Source organism: Equus asinus, chromosome 10 (assembly GCF_041296235.1).
Source record: "Equus asinus isolate D_3611 breed Donkey chromosome 10, EquAss-T2T_v2, whole genome shotgun sequence".
In the NCBI taxonomy this organism is placed as follows: domain Eukaryota; kingdom Metazoa; phylum Chordata; class Mammalia; order Perissodactyla; family Equidae; genus Equus; species Equus asinus.
This window is the reverse complement of record NC_091799.1, coordinates 18,981,902-19,004,001: the sequence shown is the minus strand read 5'-3', so window position 1 is coordinate 19,004,001 and position 22,100 is coordinate 18,981,902. Positions and strand designations below refer to the sequence as shown.

Genomic DNA, 22,100 nt, shown 5'->3' with positions numbered 1-22,100 from the left:
GTCACTGACTGGCTCCTCAGCTGTGTGGCCTCAGGCAAACTCATACCCTCTAACCTCAGTTTTCTCCTCTGTTAAATGGGCACAATGCTCGTGTCTACATTACTGGGTTGTCATGTGGATTTGATGAGAATGTCCATGTAAACGCTCAACCTGGGGCCGGCTCTGAGTGACCACTCACCTGGTGACAAGGAGACCTCACTAGGGCCCTCGCGTCCTCCCCCAAGGCCCCTTGCCAGCCCCTCGTCCTCTCACCTGCCCGCAGCCCCCTCCATCCTGAGCCTACAAGCTCCCCTTCCCAAGGGGGTCGGGGCCATCAGGCAGGAACTCCTCTTGAATTCTTAGGGTCCCCAGGGCCCACCTAGCCTGTGGCCGCCCCGTTACACTGGGCCTACCTACAGCCCCTTCATCAGAGGCCCCCTTTCTCTCTCTCCATGTTCCCCTGGCCTGTAAATCTGCTCGGGTCTCTCCCTATTTAAAAAGAGAGTTGTCTGCCTCCCTCCCTCCTAGCCGTGCCCTCTCACGCTCCTCCCCTGCACAGACAGACTTCCCAGGAGGGTCCTGGCCTCCCCTGCTCCTGCAGCACCCCCCACTCTGCCTACCTCCCCTCTCCCCACAAAGCCCTCCGTCCCAGCTCTGACTCCAGGCGCGGCTCCCTCCCACCTCCCTCCCGCCTTCCTTTGCGTCGCTCCGTCTCTTTCGGCCCTCCCTCAACCTCTGCACCCCGGGCCCCCCAGCTCTCTGATCTTCACAGGCAACAGCCATTCTGTTCCTCGCTGAGTCCTGGGCACCTAGCATGCTGCCCGGCACAGTTGAATGAGTGAATGAATGAATGAATGGAGAGAAGCCAGAGGCCAGCAGAGGGGAAAGGGGCTGAGAAGCTCCAGAAGGCAGGGCGGGCAGGAAGGGCCACTGCGGCGGGGCGGAGTGGGCATCACTGTGCACACAGGGACCCCTACAAGGTCAGAGAGGCTGGTGATTGAGGGCGGTAAGCACCGTGGAGCCAGACAACACTGGATTCCAACTCTGCTCTGCCTCCTGGGCCTCTGCGTCCTCATCTGTAGAGGGGAGCAGATAGCCCCTGGGAAGGTGTTTGTGGGGATTAAGCAAGCATATGACACCGGCTCGCTCCTGTCAGGTGCTTACTTTAGGGGCCTAGCTTGTCTCCTCTCCCCACAAGCCTGGAAGCAGGGCAGGTTATTGTCCTTGCTTTTCAGATGCAGAAGCCAAGGCCAGAGAGGTTAGGTGGTTCACCTAGGGCCACAGGGCTCAAGAGTGATGGGGATGGGATTTGAACCCAAGTAGCCTGACCCCAGAGCCAGTGCTCCCAAGCACAGCACAGCAGCCCGGCAGGTCACAGGTGCTCCAGTGGCAAGGGTGCCGGGTGCCCACCCAGCACGGGGCTTACTCTCCAGGGCTGACCAGACATGGAAGCTCCAAGAGTCAGTAAAGAAGCCTATGATGGTGAAGGCATCTTCTGGAAAGTAAGGACACACCAGTCTAGACAAGAAAGGACGGGAAAACTCACGCTTCAGGCTGGGAGTCTGAATGAGAGTCCATGGCCACAGGGAGCCAGAGCAGGTTCTTGAGGTCGGGGTGGGGGGGGGGGGCGGGCCCTCTGGCAGCAGTGGGCAGGGTGAGTGGAAGGCACCGTGTCCATGGGGCAGATGCTTACACTAAGAGGGCAAGGATCAGGCCGGGCTCATTCACCACTGAGCCCTCTGTGCCTCACTTAGTGCCTAGCAAACATTGGAAGGATGGATGGATGGATGCATGCATGCATGGATGGATGGATGGATGGAAGGATGGATGGATAGAAGGATAGATGGATGGATGGATGGATGGATGGACGGATGGATGGATGGATGGATGGAAGGATGGATGGATGGATGGATGGATGGAAGGATGGATGGATGGATGGATGGATGGAAGGATAGACGGATGGATGGATGGATGGAAGGACGGATGGATGGATGGATGGATGGAAGGATGGATGGATGGATGGATGGATGGAAGGATGGATGGATGGATGGATGGATGGATGGATGGATGGAAGGATGGATGGATGGGTGGATGGATGGGTGGAAGGATGGATGGACGGATGGATGGATGGATGGAAGGACGGATGGATGGATGGATGGATGGATGGAAGGATGGATGGATGGATGGATGGGTGGAAGGATGGATGGATGGATGAATAAGGTCACTGCATTAAAATGGATTCCACCTTCAACCCAACTAGCTCTATTCTTGGAATTGTTCTACAGACAAACAACGCAATGATGTGTGTACAAGGTTCTTCCATGCAGCTTTGTAATGATAACAAAAGACGAAGACGGTCCCCAGTCAAACATCCATCAGACAGGGCTGGTTGAATAAATCAAGGCTGTCTGCACAGCGGAATACTATGCAGCTGTAAAAAGGGGAGCACCCTTCCACAGCAACATAGGCAGATCTTCAGGATGGGACAAGTGAAAAGAGCAACATAGAGATCACAGCCCAGCATTTTCTTTTGTTTTGTTCACACCTAATAATTGTATCTAAATGTACATGAGCGTAAACAAGCTCAGGGAACATCCCCGACCGGATAGCAGTAGTTCTCCGAGGCTGAGGAGGTGGGGACGGGGGACTACACTGTTCTTCTATAAATAACTTTGAACCATGTGAATTGTTACATATTTTAAACAATTAAACCTAAACTATTTTGTAACCAGTTCCAGGGGAGGCGGGGTCCAGGGAGAAGAGGCGGAGAGGAAGGCTCAGCTCAGCCCTGCTGTCTGACCTAGGGGAACCCTGGGCTGTTGGCGCCAGATGCACCGTGGAGCATCCTCAGGCCTCTACCTGGGGGGTGGGTGCAGGGGGTGATAAACAGGCAGGGGACACACCCCTTCCCCAGGCAAATTAGCCCACCTTCCTGATGGGTGTTCCTGACGTGCAAGGAGGAAACTGAGGCACAGAGAAGGGGAGTCCTTTGCCTGCCAGTTTCCTGGCCTGGTAGTGAAGTAAAACTGGTATAGGGCCCCTGTACCAAGCTCAGACTTGCTCATCTACTTCATTCATTCATTCATTCATTCATTCATTCAAGCATCAGATATCCCTTGAGCTCCTGCTCTCTGCCAAGCTCTAGACTGGGTGTGGGGGACCCGTATGTAAATCAGAGGAGGGCAGGGAGAGACATCTCAGGCTGGAACTTGAAGGACAAGTCAGAATCCACGAACCAGAGGCTGGGCAGAGGGCCCAGCACAGGCAAAGGCTGGGAGGTGGGAGGGAGCGGAACTGCTGAGGACACAGGTGTCCCGCCTCACCCTTCCCCTCGGGATTCCGCCTCTGAGCCGAGCTGGAGACCTGCCCATTGCATGAACACCAAAATTTGGGCACCCCAGGCTCAATGTCGATGCACTGGGGGAGCAGGTGTGAATGCCAGGCATAGGGCTCAGACTCACACAGAGGGCAGCCCACCAATGTGTGCCGTGGTACAGGGTGGGGGGCACTGAGCTAGGAGGGGCGGTTCTTCAGGGAGCCGGCGGGAGTGGGGGCTCGAGGGTGGTGGCAGCTGCCTCCCTGGCCTCACCGTCCCTCGCTGGCTGGGCGATAGGCAGGGCAGATAGCAGAGATGATGGGCCCGCCGAGGGGGCTCCCAGTGTCCTCCCCTCAAAGTTCTTTATCGGCAGGATGCGCCGTTGCCAGGGAGCCCGCTTCAGGCCCTGCTCCCGCCGTTGCTGGGAGGATTATCAGAAAGATTTCAGTCTTTTTAATTAAATCCGAGCCGAATGCAATTCTGCACCCGCCCGCCCAGAGAAGCCCATTCAGCATCCCGTAGACATCCCCGATAGCTTTGTCTCACGGGCCCTGCTATCAGGCCATCTATCTGGTCGCAAGGCGGCCGCCCCTGTCCCCAGCCTGACAGCAGCAGGCACCTGGAGAGTAAACACATGGGAGGCGCCTGCTGGGTGCTGGCCTGAGGTCCTCCAGGGAAACTGCCCGGAGCCAGGCCAGAAAACCAGGCGTCTGCGACCCCCCACTCAGCCTCAAAAGCCACCCTCATGGGCCGCAGCTCCCAAGCCCACACCTTTTGAGTTTTTACTGGGTGCCAGCTGTGGTGCCCGGCTTGAGGATTCCTCAGGCTTCAGCCCTAAAAGGACGGTTCTGTTATCATTCCCATTTTACAGATGAGGGAACAGAGCCCCAGAGGGGGAAGTCCCTGACCCAGGTCCACACAGCTAGGAAGTGGCAGACCCAGGATTTGAACCTGGATCCATCTGACTCCAAAGTCTCCACTCTGAACTGCCACATCTACCACTCTGAGTGCCCAGCCTGGGCCTCCCGGCCTGGCCCAGCCTCCCTCTCGCCAAGGCCTCCTGGGCTCCATCCAGAAGCTCCCACCACTAGTGGTCAGACACCGACGATAATAATAGCCAACGTCTGCTGACTGCTCACTGTGTGCCCCATTCAGCTCTGGCCCACGCTCAGGAGGCAGTTCATCTTCTGCCTTATTTCTTGATGCACAGACAGAAGATCTGGGAGGGGTGGCTCACTTGCTGGAAACCACAAAGCTGGGTAGAGTCTTGCCCGGGTCTTCCCCGTATGAAGCTGGCGTCCACGGCCTCGCTCCTCCCCAAAGGAGGAAGTGTGAGCCTGGCACAGCCCGGGAGTGGGAAGCAAGTCAGGGTCGGGGCTCGCGGGCTCAGAGTTGGTTCATGCTGTGGCCAGAGGACAAAATTAACTCGATAAATAACATGGCCATGAGAGGGTGGGTGTTCTTTTTAGAAAACCCGGCAGCTCCGGGCACCCATGCCTGTGCGCAGACTTTATAGACCTAAGTTTTAATTGCAGGCCCCACACCCCGGCCGTGGCGGCCTTGCGGAGGAGGATGTGTGTTCTTTTTAATTAAATCTGTCTGTTATCGCGGCGTATTGTTATGAAGGGAGGCCCATTAGCAGCACTGCTGCTGCTGGGAAACCGCTGGCTGCACTGGACACGTGGGCCGGGTGAGATCCCCGATGGGGTCAGAATCCCTGACCCTCCCCTGTCCACACTGTGCCACCAGGGAGAAGCTCTGGACAGGGCGCCCTCACACTCAGCCCGACCACCTTCCAGGCAGGCGCTGCCACCCAAGGCTCCTGCTGAGCACGGGAGCCCCTCACACCAGGAACCGAAGGAGCCGGGCTCCCCGGTCAGAGAAACTGGGGCTGAATCCTGGCTCAGCCACTTGTTTGCTGTGTGACCCCAGGTGGTCACATCACCTCTTTTGGTCATGATGGTGATGGGCAGCTCAGGTACGCTGGCCCATCCCAGCAGGTAATCTATGGGTGCAACCCTGTTGACCTCACACAATACCCCCAAGAAGTAGAGACCGTTATTCTCCCCATTACACAGATAGGGAAACTGAGGCTCAGAAACAACTTACCTTTGAGTCACACAGCTTGTACTACGGCTGAGCCAGGATTTGAATGAACCACAGCCTCAGTTTCCCCCCCTTTAAAAATGAACATAATGACCCTCAACTAGGAGTGGGGAGCATTAAATAGGACAATGAAGGGCATGGAATGCATCTCAATAAATGATGGCTGCTTTTATTTGATCTTTAGCCCAGTTTTCCAAATGAGGAAACTGAGGCTCTGGCTCCCACCATGCCTTGTACACCCCCTCTTGCATCACCCCACACCTGGACATCCCAGCAGCCTCCTTATCAGGGTTCCCACCCTGATCTCATGCCTTCCAGTCTTCTCTCCTCTGGGAACCCAGAGCAGTCTCCCATTCTATCATTAAAATAATGTATATTTGATTTTTACTTCATTATAAAATAAAGTCAGGATAAACATGTATAAAAGAAGAGTATAAAAAGAAGATTGAAATTGCCTGTAATCCACTACTGTTAGGTATTTGGGTCAATTTCTTTCTGTCATTTCCTGTTTGCTCATTCATTCATTCCCTCACTGAGTAAGTATTTAGTGAGCCCCTACTCTGTGCCAAGCTTTGTGCATGGTGCTGGGGAAACTGTGGTGAACATCAACCTGGTCCCTGCCCTCAGTGAGCTTAACATAACGGGAGGAGATGAAATAGGCAAACAGATCTATGTTATTGAACCTCAAGTGTAAAATGTGCTGCACCACATAGTTTAAGGGTTATACACCATGACCACATGTGATTTATTTCTGCAGTGCAAAATTGATTGATGTAATACACCACATTAACAGAATGAAGGGGAAAAACCATATGAGCATCTCAATCGATGCAGAAAAAGCATTTGGCAAAATTCGACACCCTTTCATGATTAAAAAAAACACCCAATAAGCTAGGAATAGAAGGTACTCCCTCAACAAAATAAAAGCCATCTATGAAAATCCCACAGCAAACATCATACTCAGTGGTGAAAGACTGAAAGCTTTTCCTCCAAGATCAGGAACAAGGCAAAGAATTCTGCTTTTGCCACTTCTATTCAACGTACTACTGGAATTCCTAGCCAGAGCAATTAGGCAAGAAAAAGAAAAAAAAGACATCTAATGGGAAAAAAGAAGTAAAATGATATCTGCTCACAGATAGTATGATATTATACATAGAAAACCCTAAAATTCCACAAATATCATGGTTAGAACTAATAAACAAATTCAGCAAAGTAGCAGGATACAAAGTCAACACACAACAATCAGTTGTGTTATACACTAACAATGAACAATCTGAAAAGGAAATTAAGAAAACAATTCCGTTTACAATAGCATCAAAAAGAATAAAATACTTAGGAATTAACTTAACCAAGAAGGTGACAGACTTGTACAAAAAAGCTACAAAACATTTCCAAAAAGAAACTAAGAAGACAAATAAATGGAAAGACATCCGAAGAACGTGGATTGAAAGAACTAACATTTCTAAGATGTCAATATTACCCAAGACAATCTACATACTTAATGCAAGCCCTACCCAAACCCCAATGACTTTTTTACAGAAATAAAAAAAAAAAATCCTAAAATTCATATGGATTCTCAAGGGACCCAAAATAGCCAAAACGGTCCTGAAAAAGAACAAATTTGGATTCACACTTCCTGATTTCAAAACTTACTACAAAGCTACATTAATCAAAACAGTGTGGTACTGGCATAAAGACAGACACATAGACCAATGGAATAGAACAAAAAATCCAGAAATAAATCCTCACACGCGTGGTCAAATGATTTTCAACAAGAATGCCAAGACAAGTCAATGGGGGAAAGACAGTCTTTTCAACAAATGGTGCCAGGAAAACTGGATCTCCACATGCAAGAGAATGAATTTGGACCCTTTCCTACCACTGTATACAAAAATTAACCCCAGGGGCCAGCCCCGTGGCCGAGTGGTTAAGTTTGCGCGCTCTGCTTCAGCCGCCCAGGGTTTCGCCGGTTCAGATCCTGGGCACAGACATGGCACCGCTCATCAGGGCATGATGAGGTGACATCCCACATGCCACAACCAGAGGCACTCACAGCTAGAATATACAAGCATGTACTGTGGGGCTTTGGAGAGAAGAAGGAGGGAAAAAAAGAAAGAAAGAAAAAAGAAGATTGGCAAGAGTTGTTAGCTCAGGTGCCAATCTTTAAAAATAAATAAATAAATAAAAATTGGCCCCAAAAAGATCCATGACCTAAATTTAAAACCTCAAAATATTAAAATTCTTAGAAGAAAAGATAGGACAAAAGCTTCGCAACATTGGATTTGACAATGGTTTTTTGGGTATGACACCAAAGGCACAGACAACAAAAGAAAAAAATACACAAATTGGACTTCATCAAAATTAACTTTTTTGTGCATCAAAAGACACCATCAAGAGATGGTGAGTAAATGCAACCCACAGAATGGGAGGAAATATTTGCAAATCAAACATCTGATAAAGGATTAACATCTAGAATATAGAGAGAGAACTTTTAAAACTCAACAACAACAAAAACAAACAACCCAATCCAAAAATAGGCAAAAGACTTGAAGAGAAATTCCTCCAAAGAAGATATAAAAATGGCCAACAAGTACATGAAAAGATGCTCTCAACAGCAGTGACCGTTAGGGAAATACAAATCAAAACTGCAATGAGATGCCACTTCACACCATTAAGATGGCTGTTATCAAATGAACTAGTGTTGGCGAGGATGGGGAGAAGCTGGGACCCTTGTGCACCATTGGTGAGAATGTGAAATGGTACAGCCCTGGTGGAAAGTAGTATTGAGGTTCCTCAAAAAATTAAAAATAGAATTACGACAGGATCCAGCAGTTCCACTCTGGGTATATACTCAAAAGAATTGAAAGCAGGGGGCCGTGGACAACACGCAAGGGGAGAGGAAGGCATGATCTTCAATGTCATCATATTTTATATCACTTTTGAATTTTGTTCTCCATGCCTTTTATAGCTGATTTTTAAAAATAGATAACATCCAAGAAATAAATGTTTTTCAAATGCTACAGCTTTAGAATTTCCCTTTGCGGGTAGAGGTTTGTTATCTACTCACCTGAGTTCAAATCCTAACCCCATGACTTCCTGGCTGTGTGACCCTAGCAAGTGGCCTCACCTCTTGGAGCCCCAGGTTCTCCGTCTACACTATTTGGTTGGGAACGACCCTGTGCGACATGAGAACAGCACGTATGAAGCCCCCGGTGCAGAGCAGGTGCTTAGCACTTCCCATCTGAGCTCACCCAGGGCCCTCACACTCAGCTCAGCCTGGGCTCCCTCGCTCCCTGCCCAGCCAGGACGACATCTAGCTCTGGCTTCATCCACGATCTTCTCTTCCCCTGGGGGTAGGCTTAGCCAGGAAGTCCCCTCCCCATGGGGCAGGGGACTGGAAATGGTGGCCCCCAAGAGAAGGGGTCCCCCCTCTGGGGCTCGAGTCCTGCAGCCCCATCCATCTCCTCCAGCCGGCTGGCGCATCTGAGGTCCATGTGTGCGCTCTCCCAGCCAGGGGTTCGGGTTCCTTGTTTTATGGCTTCCTAATCCTCACTTGGCAGAAAGGAAGTGGTGGGTCCGCCCAGAGTGGCCGGAGGATCCGCAAAGGAAAGATTCATGGACCATCAAACGGGACTTGTGTCTCCGAGGCCACCCCAGCCCTTCACATGGCGATAAATCACAGCCAAGGGAAGGAAGATAAAAGGTGCAGGGAGGCAGGGTGCCGTCTTATGAGAAGAAATGTGCTGAGGGGGACTTTTTCCCTGGACTCCTGCTGAGCTGGGCTGGTGACATCCCAGGGCTCCTGAGACCTGTCCTTGACCCACCTTTCCCAGACCTTAAGCGTGTGGCTTCCTGAGCATGCAGCCTATGCAATCACATAGAGCCTCGCATTTACAAGGGCCCCAAGTGTGGCTTAATGCTCTGCTGTCACCGTCTTGAAATTCTTAATTTTTGAGCAGAGGGCTCCACATTTTCATTTTGCACGGGGCCCTGAAAATTATGTAGCCTGTCCTGCCTGACCAGGAGGGGCTTTGAGCATCTGGTGCCCAACACCCTCTCTGGTGGGTCCTTGTCTGGCACAGCTTGCACACCTCCAGCGATGAGGAACTCACTTCCTTCTGGGGCATCTCACTGAGTCCGCTGAGGGGCAACTGAAGCTCAGAGGATTTAATCTCTTGACGGTCAAGGGATGGCCAAGGATGGTTTCACCCTGCCCTACTAGTCCTGGCTCCGCCCCCCGGCTGTGGGACCTGGAGCACGTTATTGCACCTGTTTCCTTGTCTCAGAATGAGGTTAACAATAGGATTATTGTTAGAATTCAATGAGATAATTCATATATGGTTCTTGTCACACACTGCTTTTGTAGTTAATCAATGATAGCTATTATTATATATTATTGGAAAAGGCTTCCATCTGTCGGGTTTCGATCTGCAGGCTTGAACAGTGTTTAGAGGTAACACACACACACACACACACACACACGCACGCACGCACGCGCGCGCAACACCCAGAAGCTCCCCTCTAAGGTCAAACCTGTGCACTTCACCTGGGCTCCACCCATCAGGTACCTTGTTCTCTGCTGCCATCTGCTGGCTGCAATGGGGCACTGCACCCCAGCTGGCGCCGTGGGACGCCAAGCTTCATTTATTTGTTCAAATAATTAGAGGATAATCGAATTTTTTGCCAGTTGTTTACTGAGGGCCTGATTTGTGCCAGGCACTGGGGACATTGTGGGGAATGTAAAAGACAAAGTCCCTGCCCTCTTGGAACTGACATTCTTGTGGGAGAAATAGATAATAAGCAAGAAAAACAAAGATCTGATTTCCACTGGTGGTAACTACAAGGAAAAGGAAAAAAGACAAAAAACACAGAGGGTGGGGAATCGAGCTGGTCCAGAAGGACAAAGTCTGTCGCGAGGCAGGGTCGGGAGGGCGACAGGCCGAAAGGCTGTCAGAGGAGGATGCTGCTGCCTGCTCCCATCGCCCGGCTTCCCAGCCCCGCCCCCCACTTCCTGGGGAGCCTCCGGCAGCTTCCTCCCCTGACCCAAGCCTCAGTTTACTCATCTTGAAAATGGGGAGAATCACAGCCACGCCTCAAATTAGAGCTGATGTGAGGATTCGATGGGATCCAGGAGGGGAAAACATTTTGTGGATTGTATTCACTATAATCTTATTGTCAGCTATCGTTTGCTGGGTAAGTACTGTGATTGCTCCCTATTTACAGACGAGGAAACCGAGGCCCAGGAAGTAAAGTAGCTTGCCCAAGGACACACAGTCCAGTGGCAGCAGAGGGGACGTCAGCAGGAGGGCTGACAGACTCACAGCCCCCTATCACTCACCTCCATCCGCCCCTCCAGGCTTCACCACTCTGAGGTGAGATGGCACCGGCAGGGGGAAGGGCTTCCCTCGTGGCAGGCGGCAGACTCTGGGCTCCGTCTCTACCCCTGGGGAAGACATTATCTGTTGACTGCCGCTCTCCCAGGTTCTTCCCCCTCCAGACGCAGGGGCGGGCTCCTCTACCCACGGAACTTAAGGCATTAAATCTCCACCCGGATATGCCGCCTCTTCTCTCCGGCCTCAGTGTTCTCATCTTTAAAGTAGGGAGAATAAGCAGGGTCACTGGGAGGCCTGGGAAATAACAGAGTGAAAGGGTTGTGTAAACTGTGAAGTGCAGTGCATACAGGGCCCAGCCATTGCTGCTCTTTACCAAGCACCACACTGAGCACTTTTTATGAATTTTCTCTTTTCATCCTCACAACAACCCTATAAGGGACCAACTCACCCTGGTTTGCCTGGAACTTCCGGGGTTTTGGCATCCGTGGAGAAGGAGGAAAGTCCTGCCTCCCAAGAAATCCCTCAGTTCTGGGCAAACCTGTAAGGTAGAGAACATTTTCTCCATCTTCAGGTGAGGAAACTGATGCTCAGAATAGAAAGGCGCTTGCCCCAGGCCCCACAGCCAGGAAGAGGCCCAGGTCTGTGGGCTCCAGAGCTGTCCTCTGGCTAAGGTGTGTGGCTGGTCCCTGTGGACGGTGGGAGCCATGGAAGGTTTGGGGTAGGGAAGGCTGATCCCAGGAGCTCACCGCCCACCCAGGCAGGCCTGTGCCACATAGCCATTGAGATGTCTACCAGCGATACACTTCAGGGGACAATTGGAATAAACATCAAAATGCCCTGTCACCCTCCCTTCCTTGTTTAGGTTTTGACTTTGAAGACACCAATGTGTCAGATAAGTTCAACATGGGCTCGAGGCCCAAGAGACTCAGGCCCCAATTGCTTCTGAACGGGGCAGTGGATCTCACCCCTCTAGGACCTGTGGCTGATGTGCACGTGGTTTCAGATGCCTGAGGGTCCCTGGCAGAGCAGGAAAGGGCCACATGCGTTTCTGGAAGGCCAGGCTGTGGAGTGGGAAGGCTCAGCCTCTGGGTCGACAGGTCCAGGGCAGACCCCAGCCCTGAGCTTCTGGCGTCAGCCACCGTTCCTTGAGCGATCATGCGGTAAGCCCTAGAAGGCACTGAATTCTCCCTGTGGCTTGGGGAGGTAAGGTCTGTTAGCATCCCCATCTTACAGACAGATAAGCCAAGGCCAAGAGGGAGCACGACTTGCCCCAGGTCACCCCGTGGGAAGTGCCTGAGCTGAATGAGACCCGGGATGGAACAGCCCAAAGCCCCACTGTTGGCCTCTGGATCCCACCTCCCACATGCCGTTGGTGTGCCCTGGATGGGTCTCTGGCCTCTGCGTCTTGGTCGGCTCCTCTGGGAGATGGGTGTAAGAGTCCACACCTCCGGGTGTGTTGAGGGGACTCAAAGAGATTTGGTTTGTAAAGCGCTTGGGAGGTACTGGACCATGGCAACGGAAGAGATTGACGAGTTATTATTGATATCCAATGAGGGTGACCTTCACGTTTGAGTACAGGATTTGCTCCTTTATTTTTGCTGCCACTGTGCCCACAACACCTGGGGGTGGGGGTTCTATTTATTGAGTACTGACTAAGTGCCAGGTCCTGCTGCAAGTGTTTATGTACATTAACTCATTTAAATTTCCCAACGACCCTGAGATGGGCACCGTCGTCATCCTCCTCGGCAAGTCACAGGTGTAGAAGCTGAGACCCAGCGAGAGGGAACACGCCTGTGACCACTCAGCTACTGAGGGGTAGGGCTGGGATTTGAATCCAGGCAGGCTGGGTCTACACTCCAAGTTTGATTCCACAAGCCAGAGGCCCCTGGAGGCAGCTGGGACCCCTGGACAGGGGCAGAGCCAGGGGCTCCTGGCTTTGATGAGGGACGGGAGGCTGGAGAGCTCTATGGGTAACCCTGGGCACTGTGTGGCCCACTGTCAACTGCCCTGGGTCCCTGGGAAGATGAAGCCGCTCCCATCTGTTTCCTCCATAAAGAAGGTGAAGCCCCAAAGGAAATGAAACCAGGGTGCAGGCGTGGAGGCTGGGTGGGCAGCAGCGGGGGGAGGTCGAGTGGTCATGTCAGCCTCACTGAAGTGGCGACGCTGAAGCTGAGTCCTGAAAGATGGAATGGAGCTAGACTCGTGAAGAGCTGGGGATCATGCTCCTGCTCACCGAGCCTCAGTTTCCCCATCTGTGAAGAAGGCAGGGTGGAGTTGTCCCTGCCCTTGAGGAGGTCACAGACTGAAGTAAGTGGAGGCTGAACCCCAGGCAGCTGTGACCCACGTGATCCAGGCCAAGGCTGGGCTGGGTGAGCTCAGAGGGTGGATGGGTTGCCTTTTCTGGAAGGGTCTGGAAGGCTGCCTGGAGGAGGGGCCCTGGAAGCCAGCCCTGGGGAGCAGGAGCAGTTCGCCGGGGAGCTGGGAGTCCTGAGGGCTGGATCAGGGCTGGACCAGGGCTTAGCCAGCATCTCCAGGGGAGGGAAGCAGAACCGATGAATGGGTCTGGGGTCTGGGGCTCAGGGCAGGCAGGAGGCAGCGTCCTACCCCACATCTCTGAAACCTCCCCTGCAGGGCAGGGAAGGGCTGGAGCCCGAGCCGGGCTGACAGGACACGACAGGACGGAGGCAGTGGCCAGCAGGCATGTTGGAAGGGGAGGAGGGGTCACAGATGGGAAGCAGGTGGGGGGTGGGTGGGAGGCAGGAGACAGATGAGGCCTGGACAGGGAGGAAACGGAGAACAAGATGAGAGATAAGATTTCAAAGGCGCCTCAGCCGGTGGCAGCAGCGAGCACGAGGAGCAGCGCCTGGACCTGGACTGGGGGGGGCGGGGGGCGGTGAGGGGGCTGAGCCCTGAGGACGGGAGAGGTAGGAAGACTAGGGACAGCTCCGGACCAGGTTCCCCAGAGCCCTGTCCACACTGCTGTGTTCCCCAGGACTGTCCCCTGTATCTGAAGACCTGTCCTGCTCCTCCAGGCCACAGTCCACAGGGTCCATGATTCTGTCCAGTCGAGACTCATGCCCACTGTTCAGGGGTGTGCCTAGCATCCCAGCCGCTGTGTGAGCCCACCCTCTCCCCACCCATGTCCCTGTGGCAGGGCCCACGCCCTTTACAGCACTGCCTGCTCTGCCCTTGCCCGGGGATGGCACTCACGTTCCGGGCATCAGGGTCCCTGTGCCATGAGAGGGGAAGTCCAAGCCCCAACCTGGTTCAGTGGGCCAGGGCGTAGGGGCTTACCCTAGCCCCTGCAACCCCCACATTTCAGCAGCAGATGGAACCCAAAGGGAGAGGCTAGAAGGGCGCTGTACCTCCACCCCGACCCCAGCCTCCTGCTAACACCTCATCCTAGGTGGCCTGCAGGTGGCTCTGGGGACACGGGGGCATGCAGATCCTGGGGCAGCCCTTGACCTGCAGACATTGGCCCAAGGCCCCCATCCCCACCCCACCCCTCCACACCACAGGGGTGGGCCCCACATCCCGGGTCAACACCCAGCTCCACCTCATCCTTGCTGGGGCCCCTGGGCAAGTTGTTCGGCTCTCAGTGGCTCAAGGGTGGATGGGCGGATGGCGGTGCCTGCATCCCCTGGGTTGACGTTAGGAGCCAATGAGAGCACAGCACAGAGTAGGGCCTCCCTGAGTTAGCATATGACGCCCTCTCCGCAACCCTGCCATCTCCGTGGCTCTACTGGGAGTAACGGAGTATGAAGGACCCAAAATAGGGTAAGATCAGGGGGTGCCGTGCCGCCCAGGGGCATTGGGCAGTGTTGGAGCCCAGGGTGGCCCCTGACACATGGCCTGGATTGAAGGACAAGTGTCCAACTCAATTCTGCCTCCACTGCCCACTGGAACCAGTTTGCAGCCATTGGGGGCTGAGTCCCTGGGTGAATGGGCACCTGCTGAATGGGGACCACAGCCGGGGCCCCTCTGGACTTTTGGTAACCATGACGACGATGCAGGAAGTAAGCCTGGTCATGGGGCCGGGGAAGACCTAACTCTGGGCCAGTGAGTCCAGCGTGGGTCATGAGTCTCGTCTGTGCAGTAAGTACCACTCACGCCCGGTGAGCGCAGCCTAGGTCATGCGTGCCGCTGGGGGCCGGCCCTTCCACAAGCATTTGGCGGGCCTGCCAAGCAGCAGCCGAGAGCAACAGAACAATATCCCTGTCCTCACACACTCGTTTTCTGGTAAGCGGGGACAGGCACTCAACAAAATGAATAAGCAAAGAATGCAATAGTTTAGATGGTGCTGAGAACTCAAGACAAACATAGGGCAGGGAAGGAGGGTGGGGAGTGCTGGGGTGGGTGTTACAAAGAGGTTACAAACAGGACAGCCAAGTGGAAGGGCTATGGAGGTGACATTTAAGCAAATACCTGAGGGAGGCGAGGAGGGAACCATGTGGACATCTGGGGAAGAGAGTTCCAGGCAGAGGGCACAGCAAGTGCAAAGGCCCTGAGGCAAGAGAGAGGAGAGTCTGGCGTATTTGAGGAAGGAGGGACTGGAACAGAGCAAGTTCAAACAGGAGCAAGGGTCATACGGGATCATCTCAGGGCTGTGACTGATGCCCTGAGTCAGCTGGGAGATGCCGGCGGTTGTGGGCAGAGGCAGGACACAGTTGACTTGGGCTTTAGGAGGATCACGCCAGCGAATGTGTGGCCAAGAGCATGTAGTGAGCAAAGGGCAGAGCAAGGAGGCTAATGAGGAGGCCACTGCTGTCACTCAAGGAGGAGGTGATGGTGCCTTGGACCACATAGAAGTGACGTGATGAGGGTGTGGGAGCTGAGGTCAGAGTCCAAGAAGGCAGAGCTGAGGTTTCCCAATGGACTGGAGTGAGTGTAAGGGAAAGAGGAGTCAAGGTTTTTGGCCTGAGCAAGAGGCAGAAGGGAATTCCCTTTACAGGGATGGGTAAGGACCACGGTCGGGTGGGGAGTCCATTTTGACCTTTAACTTCATGCACTGAGAGCACAAAGGGTGAAGTGGTGCACCTACAACATGACTAACAATAATGTACAACTGAAATTTCACAAGGTTGTAAACTACCATAATCTTAATTTAAAAAAAAAGAAACGCATTATCTGAATACACAAAATAAGCTAAATTTCTAACATCTAGAGCAGTGCTGTCCAACAGTAACCACTAGCAACTGAGCACGTGAAATATGGCCAGTCCTAATTGACATGTTCTGCTAGTGAAAAATGCACGCCAGATTTCGAATGAAAGAATGAAAACTATCTCACTAATTTTGTTTTGTTTTGTTTTTCCCTGAGCTAATATCTGTGCCAATCTTCCTCCACTTTACATGTGGGTCGCCACCACAGCATGGCGTCCAGGATCCAAACCCACGAACCCAGGCCGCTGAAGCAGAGGGTGCTGAACTTAACCACTACACCACGCAGCCAGCCCCTCTCGCTAATTTTTTATTTTTTTAATTTTTATTTACTTATTTTAATTTTATTTCTTTTTTTTTGGCAAGGAGGATTACTGCTGAGCTAACATCTATGCCAACCTTCCTCTATTTTGTATGTGGGACGCTGCCACAGTGTGGCTTGATGAGTGGTGTGTAGGTCTGTACCCGGGATCTGAACCTGAGAACCCCAGGCCACCGAAGTGGAGTGCACGAGCTTAACTGCTACACCACTGGGCCAGCCCTCAGTAAGTTTTTATATCGACTGCATATTGAAATGATAACATTTTAGATATAGTGGATTAAATAATATACTACATTAAAATTAATTTCATCTGTTTCTTTTTTAATACAACTCCTAGAAAATTTAAAATCACATGTATTTTCTATATTTCTGTTGGACAGCACCGCTCCAGAGTAACCCAAGTATCTACAATTGTCGTCAGATCCAATGGGAACACACCCCTGGTTGGTGTCACTGGGCGCCTCTTCAGACTTCCCAGGAGGCGCTGCCTGTTATATTATGGCTCTAACTCTGCAGGCCCCGGCGTCACTTCTGCGTGGGTGTCAGAAACCAGCTAGGCTCAGGAGGGTTGGCGCAAGGCCTCCCCAGAGGTCAAGGAATGACCCATAAAAGCCACAACCACATGTTCCTTCTGGAAGATTTCCTTACAGGCAGCTCAGAAGGTCAGGCATGAGACTGGCTCATTCTCATCTCGGGTCCCAACCCAAATGTCACCTCCTCAGAGATGCTGTTTTGGATACTCTTGAGCACTCTGGATGCCAACGGGCTCTCTGTCCCCCTTCCATCTCCACGCAGGGGCAACAGGACAGTGCCTCACTCAAGCCGGGCCACACTCTGCTCACCTCCTGCCTCAGGGCTTCTCGCTGCACACTGCACAGTGGAAACCCACTCAGGCTCATGCATTTGCAACCCAAACATTCAGGAAGAGCTAACTCCCAGTCGGGTAACACCTGGACCAATGGGGAACTGGTGCGGTGGACAACGCTTCCACCATCTCGCCCCAGATGGACCGTCCTGAGATATGCTTCGCACTACATCGCCGCCTGTCCTATGGGATTGAGCAGACATTGTGCCCATATGACAGTGGCTGACTTGATGACACATCCTCACACTGGCTCTCCCCGCTCCCTGGTTCACTCTGCGTCCCTCACTCCTCCCTGGGACCACGCTCCCCATAAAGTACTTGCACTGAAGCCTTTGTCTCAGGCCCTGGTTCTGGGGAGCCCAGCCTAAGACAGAGGCCCTCCCAGCCCCAGCCCCCAAGATCCCCCATCACGGCGCATCCCTTTCTCTCTCAGCAGCACCTTTTACGCTTCTGACCATCATGTTCATTTGTTTGTTGACTCGTATTTGCCTCTCTCCCCAACAAGACTGCGGGCTCCATGGGAGTTCCATCCTCAACACCTGAAACTGGGCCTGGCGCATATTGGTGCTCAATAAATATTTGTCGACTGAAGAGAATGGCCCTGAGCCAGCTCGACTGCCCCTTTTTCAGGGGCATGAGGCTGAGAGACCCCGCCTCTCCGTTGATCAGCTGGGATCAGGCATATTTGGGATAGAATATCTCGTAAGCTGATGGGTCTTTATTCCAGGGAGAGAAGATGAGCTCTTCTTTTTTTTTTTTTTTTAAGATTGGCACCTGAGCCAACAACTGTTGCCAATCTTTTTTTTTTTTTTCTGCTTTATCTCCCCAACCCCCCCAGTACATAGTTGTATATCTTAGTTGCAGATCCTTCTAGTTGTGGGATGTGGGACGCCGCCTCAACGTGGCCTGGTGAGCAGTGCCATGTCCGCACCCAGGATCCGAACCCTGGGCCGCCGCAGCGGAGCCCTGGGCCGCAGCAGCTGAGCGCGCGAACTTAACCACTCGGCCACGGAGCCAGTCCCCGTGCTCTTCATAAAAATAGAATGTTACCTTTGGATCCAGCTAGAGGGACCTTACCGGTGAAGGAGATAAAGTTCAACAAAGAAGCAAGTCTTGAAATCGACCAGTCAGAGAGCATTCTGAGCAATTCTGGGCAGGACAGTCCTCCCCAGGGGCTTTGATGGCCTTGAGCTTCTAAGGCAGCTGGGATATTAGGAAGTCTCCTCAGGCCCCGGAGAGCAGCCTGGGGAGTTGCCGACAGGGACTTGCTTTTGCAAAGTGGCAACGGTGGCCTCCCCGGGTACTGCAGGGCTGGGGGTTCATGATCTCCTTCACCAACCCCATGGCAGGAGCACCTGACACATACAGTGTCGTCACCATCACCTTTATTATTCTCGCCTCTGACCCTGAACCTTCCTGCAAACCTGGGAGGCAAGCCTCGGTCCTCCCACACAGACCACACCTGCCCCCAAAGGAGTGGATCTAGAGCAGTGGTTCTCTACCGAGGGCACTGTCACACCCCAGGGTGCATTTGGCAACATCCAGAGGCATTTTTGGTGGTCACAACTGGAGGGAGGGTGTGTCTGGCATCTAGTGGGGAGATGCCAGGGATGCTTAATCCTCCAATGCATAGGACAGCCCCTCACAACAAAGAATTAATCAGTCTCAAATGTCTATAGAGCTGAGGTTGAGAAACCCAGATTTAGAGGATGCAGAGTGTATATGGAACGTACCCTCAGGCCCCTACAGGGCAGTGTGGCCGCGGGACCCCAGCAGACCTGGGTTTGAAGCCTGGACCCCCTTAGAGCGGCTGTGTGTCCTGGGGCAAGTGAAGCTCCCCCTCTGAGCCTCAGCTTCCTAGACTACATCATAGGGAAAGCAACACCCACCCCTTTGGGTTGCAGGAAGATTAAATGAGACAATGTATAAAAAGAGTTTAACTCAGTTCTTTGCAAAGAGAGCTTGAGGGATGTGGGGCTCTTCTGGGTTGAATAGCGTCCCCACCAAATTCACGTCCAAATGGAATCTCAGCCTGCCACTTTATCTGGAAATAAGATCTTTGCAGATAGAATTAGTCAAGCTTAGATGAGGTCATACGGGTTTAGGGTGGGTCCTAAATAAACCCAATGACCCATGTCTTTATAAGAGAAAGGAGAGGGACATTCAGACACAGGGACACAGAGGAGACACACAGGGGGCAGGCCGGGTAACCACAGAGGTAGAGACCGGAGTGAGGCATCTACAAGCCAAGGAACCCCAAGAATTGCTAGCAACCCCCAGAATCAAAGAGAGAGGCCAGTTCTCCTCCAGGACCTTAGAAGGAACCAACCCTGCTGACACCTTCATTTTGGGCTTCTGGCCTCCAAAACTGTGAGAGAATAAATTTCTGCCATTCTAAGCCACCCAGTTTGTGGTACTTTTTTACTAGCCAGCTAATCCAGGCTGTGGCCATACAGTGCTTATTATTATAATTATCAGTGGCACACTGAGGGGACGCGTCCAGAACCCGCAGAGGCCCCGAATTCTCTGAGAGGATGTGCACATGTTCACTCTCCAGCGTGCTGCCCGCAGCTGGATACCCAGGCTGCGTCTGGAGCTCCGGGGTTTCCTCCACGGGGCGGGGAGAACGTCTATATCTCCAGATACCCAGTTATATTTAGAGCACGCAGTCCGGGAATCTCACGGAGGATCTCTAGAGCCTGCGGGATTTACCGACAGTACGTGGTGTACCCCGTGGGCGCTACCTGTGTGCATCGCCCCCAGGGTGTGTCCAGGGCGGCGACAGCGCCCAGAGCGGTAAGTGTACTGACACAGCTCCCCGCGTGTGTCTACGGAGGGGTGAGCACGCTGGGAGGACTCAGGGCTCGCAGCGCACGTGTGCACGGAGAGCCCCAGACTGCACCCGGGGGAAACCGGCGGTGTTCGCAGCGCCGAGCGAATCTGCTGCGCCCGGGCGCATCCGGGGCGCGCTGTGGCTGTCCGCAGCCAGGGTGGATGTCTGCCGAGACACGGCTCCGAGGAACTCGGAGGAGCTTTGGCACATGGAAAGCAGAGAAGGAGGAAAATCCATTTGGGGCCAAGAGCTCTGTCTGAACTTTGTCCTTTTCTCAAGCAAAAGAAAATATTATTTCACCCTCTAAAGAACCACACATAATAACAGGCGAAATGTCAAGACCAATGTTGATATAAACCCCCAAGGAAAACAAACATCCCCGTACCTTCTCCGCGGCCTCCCCACCTCACCCTGCTCAGCTAGTTTAAACAGATCTAGTGGTAGGCAGAGGGGAGGCGGGGGAAGTGGGAAAAGCCTGGCTGAGAGAGCTGGGCCTCTTCAGGACCAGGGGCCATCTGGGCGAGCCTGGCCTGGAAGGACACACAGACCAGCCATGAAGAGCTGGGCCTGATTTCAAATCCTAGCATCACTCACTGGCTGTGTGACCTTGGGCAAACAGCCTGACCACTCTGAACCTGAGTTTCCTCCTTGGCAAATGGCATGGGATAATTCAGGTGGGCACCCAGCACCGCGCCTGGCACAAGGGCTAAATGAAAGTAGCTACTGTTATTGATCATTGCTCTGCCCAGCCAGGTCTGCCAGGGGGAAAGCTAGGGGGTGGGCTTGCCGGGGAGGCCCCCCAGGCTGCACGACTGTGTGAACAAATATTTCCTGAGCATCCACGAGGTAGTCCCCCACTAACGACCCTACTGAAATCTCCTATTGAATCCATGCCGCCCTGGGGAGATTATCATCCTCATCTTGCAAGAGGGGAACCAGGTTTGCAGAGGTGAAGGGACTCACTCAAGGTCACACAGCTGGGGAGAGGGGCTAAAACTCAAAGCAAGGTCTACCTGACTCCAAGAGCCCCAGCAGGGATGACGCCCGCCTCATCCAGGAAGCTGGAAGCCCAGTTCTAGACCCAGAGTTCACGGGACCCTCTGCGCCTGGGATGTGTGTTGGGGACGTTGGGTCCTACTGCCCAAGGGGCCCCCAGTTTGGCTCCAGCTTGAAGCCTCAGTTGACCAGCCCCTGGCTACTGGTCCTCCAAACCCCACCCAGGTGACCCTCCAAACTTTCCATCCAGTTATTTTTTCTTGTTGGCATTGAAGGCAATCCAACAAATATTTGCTGAGCTCCTCTGTACCAGACCCTGGGGAGCACCATACGCCCAGAGTGAAATCCTGCCTGGGTCTAACCCTCAAGAACTCCCGATCCAGCGGGGCGTAGGTGTGTGTGGGGGGGTTAGGGGAGATGGACGGATATAATAAGACTATTACAGTATAATAAATACTCACTTTCATGGGTGCCTGAAGAAGCTCCAGGAGGACCGTAGGAGAAGTGGCACCTGAGTCTTCCAGGGCCATCAAAGGGAGGTGGCATTTGAGTGAAGACTTGAAAATGAACAGTAGTTCGCCTGGAGGACCAGAGAGGAAGGGTGTCCGAGACAGAAGGAACAGCTTTTATAAAAGCATGGGGGCAGGAGAGCCTCGAGTGATGGGGATACCCCCGTAGTTCGTGTCGATATCGAGTCTGGGAGATTGGCAAGAAGGGTAGCAAACAGATCCAAGATTCCCCAGGGAGAAAGTAGGACAGAGAAGCTGGCAGGGACCACGTCTTGATGGTTTATTGTGGTGGTTCTATTGTGAGAGCAACAGGGAGCTGTTGAAGGGACCCAACCAGATCGAATTTGCATTTGAGAAAGATCGCTCTGTGTACAATGGGGAGAAGAGTTTGGAGGCGGAAGGCTGGAGATGGGAGACCAGTGCAGAGGCAGAGAATATGGCAGCCTGAACAAGGGTAGTGGTCCAGGGGGCGCCGAGGAGGAGAGGCAGCCAGGATGTGCACAAGGTAGAATTGACAGGACTTGGCTCCCGACGAGGAGCAGGAGTGGAGGATGGAGGAGAAGCAGGAGAAGTCTACAGGATGCTCCGATTTCACGCCTGGGTGGAGCCGATGGTGATGCCGCCTGGTGAGATGTGCAGCCCAGGAGGAGCTGATGAGGAGTTCGATGGGGATGCACTGAGC

General features: G+C 53.1%; 1 long non-coding RNA gene across 1 annotated transcript in view; it reads right to left on the bottom strand.

The window, feature by feature from the left end:
- The window catches only part of LOC139046336 (uncharacterized), a 30,814-nt gene extending 9,311 nt beyond the window's left edge, over window positions 1-21,503 (bottom strand). The window contains exons 1-3 of the long non-coding RNA XR_011506220.1: window positions 21,371-21,503; window positions 11,183-11,272; window positions 10,740-11,028 (exon numbers count right to left, since the gene is read on the bottom strand). This is a non-coding gene — a long non-coding RNA (uncharacterized lncRNA). The remainder of the gene's footprint in view (window positions 1-10,739; window positions 11,029-11,182; window positions 11,273-21,370) is intronic.
- Window positions 21,504-22,100: the final 597 nt, after the last annotated feature.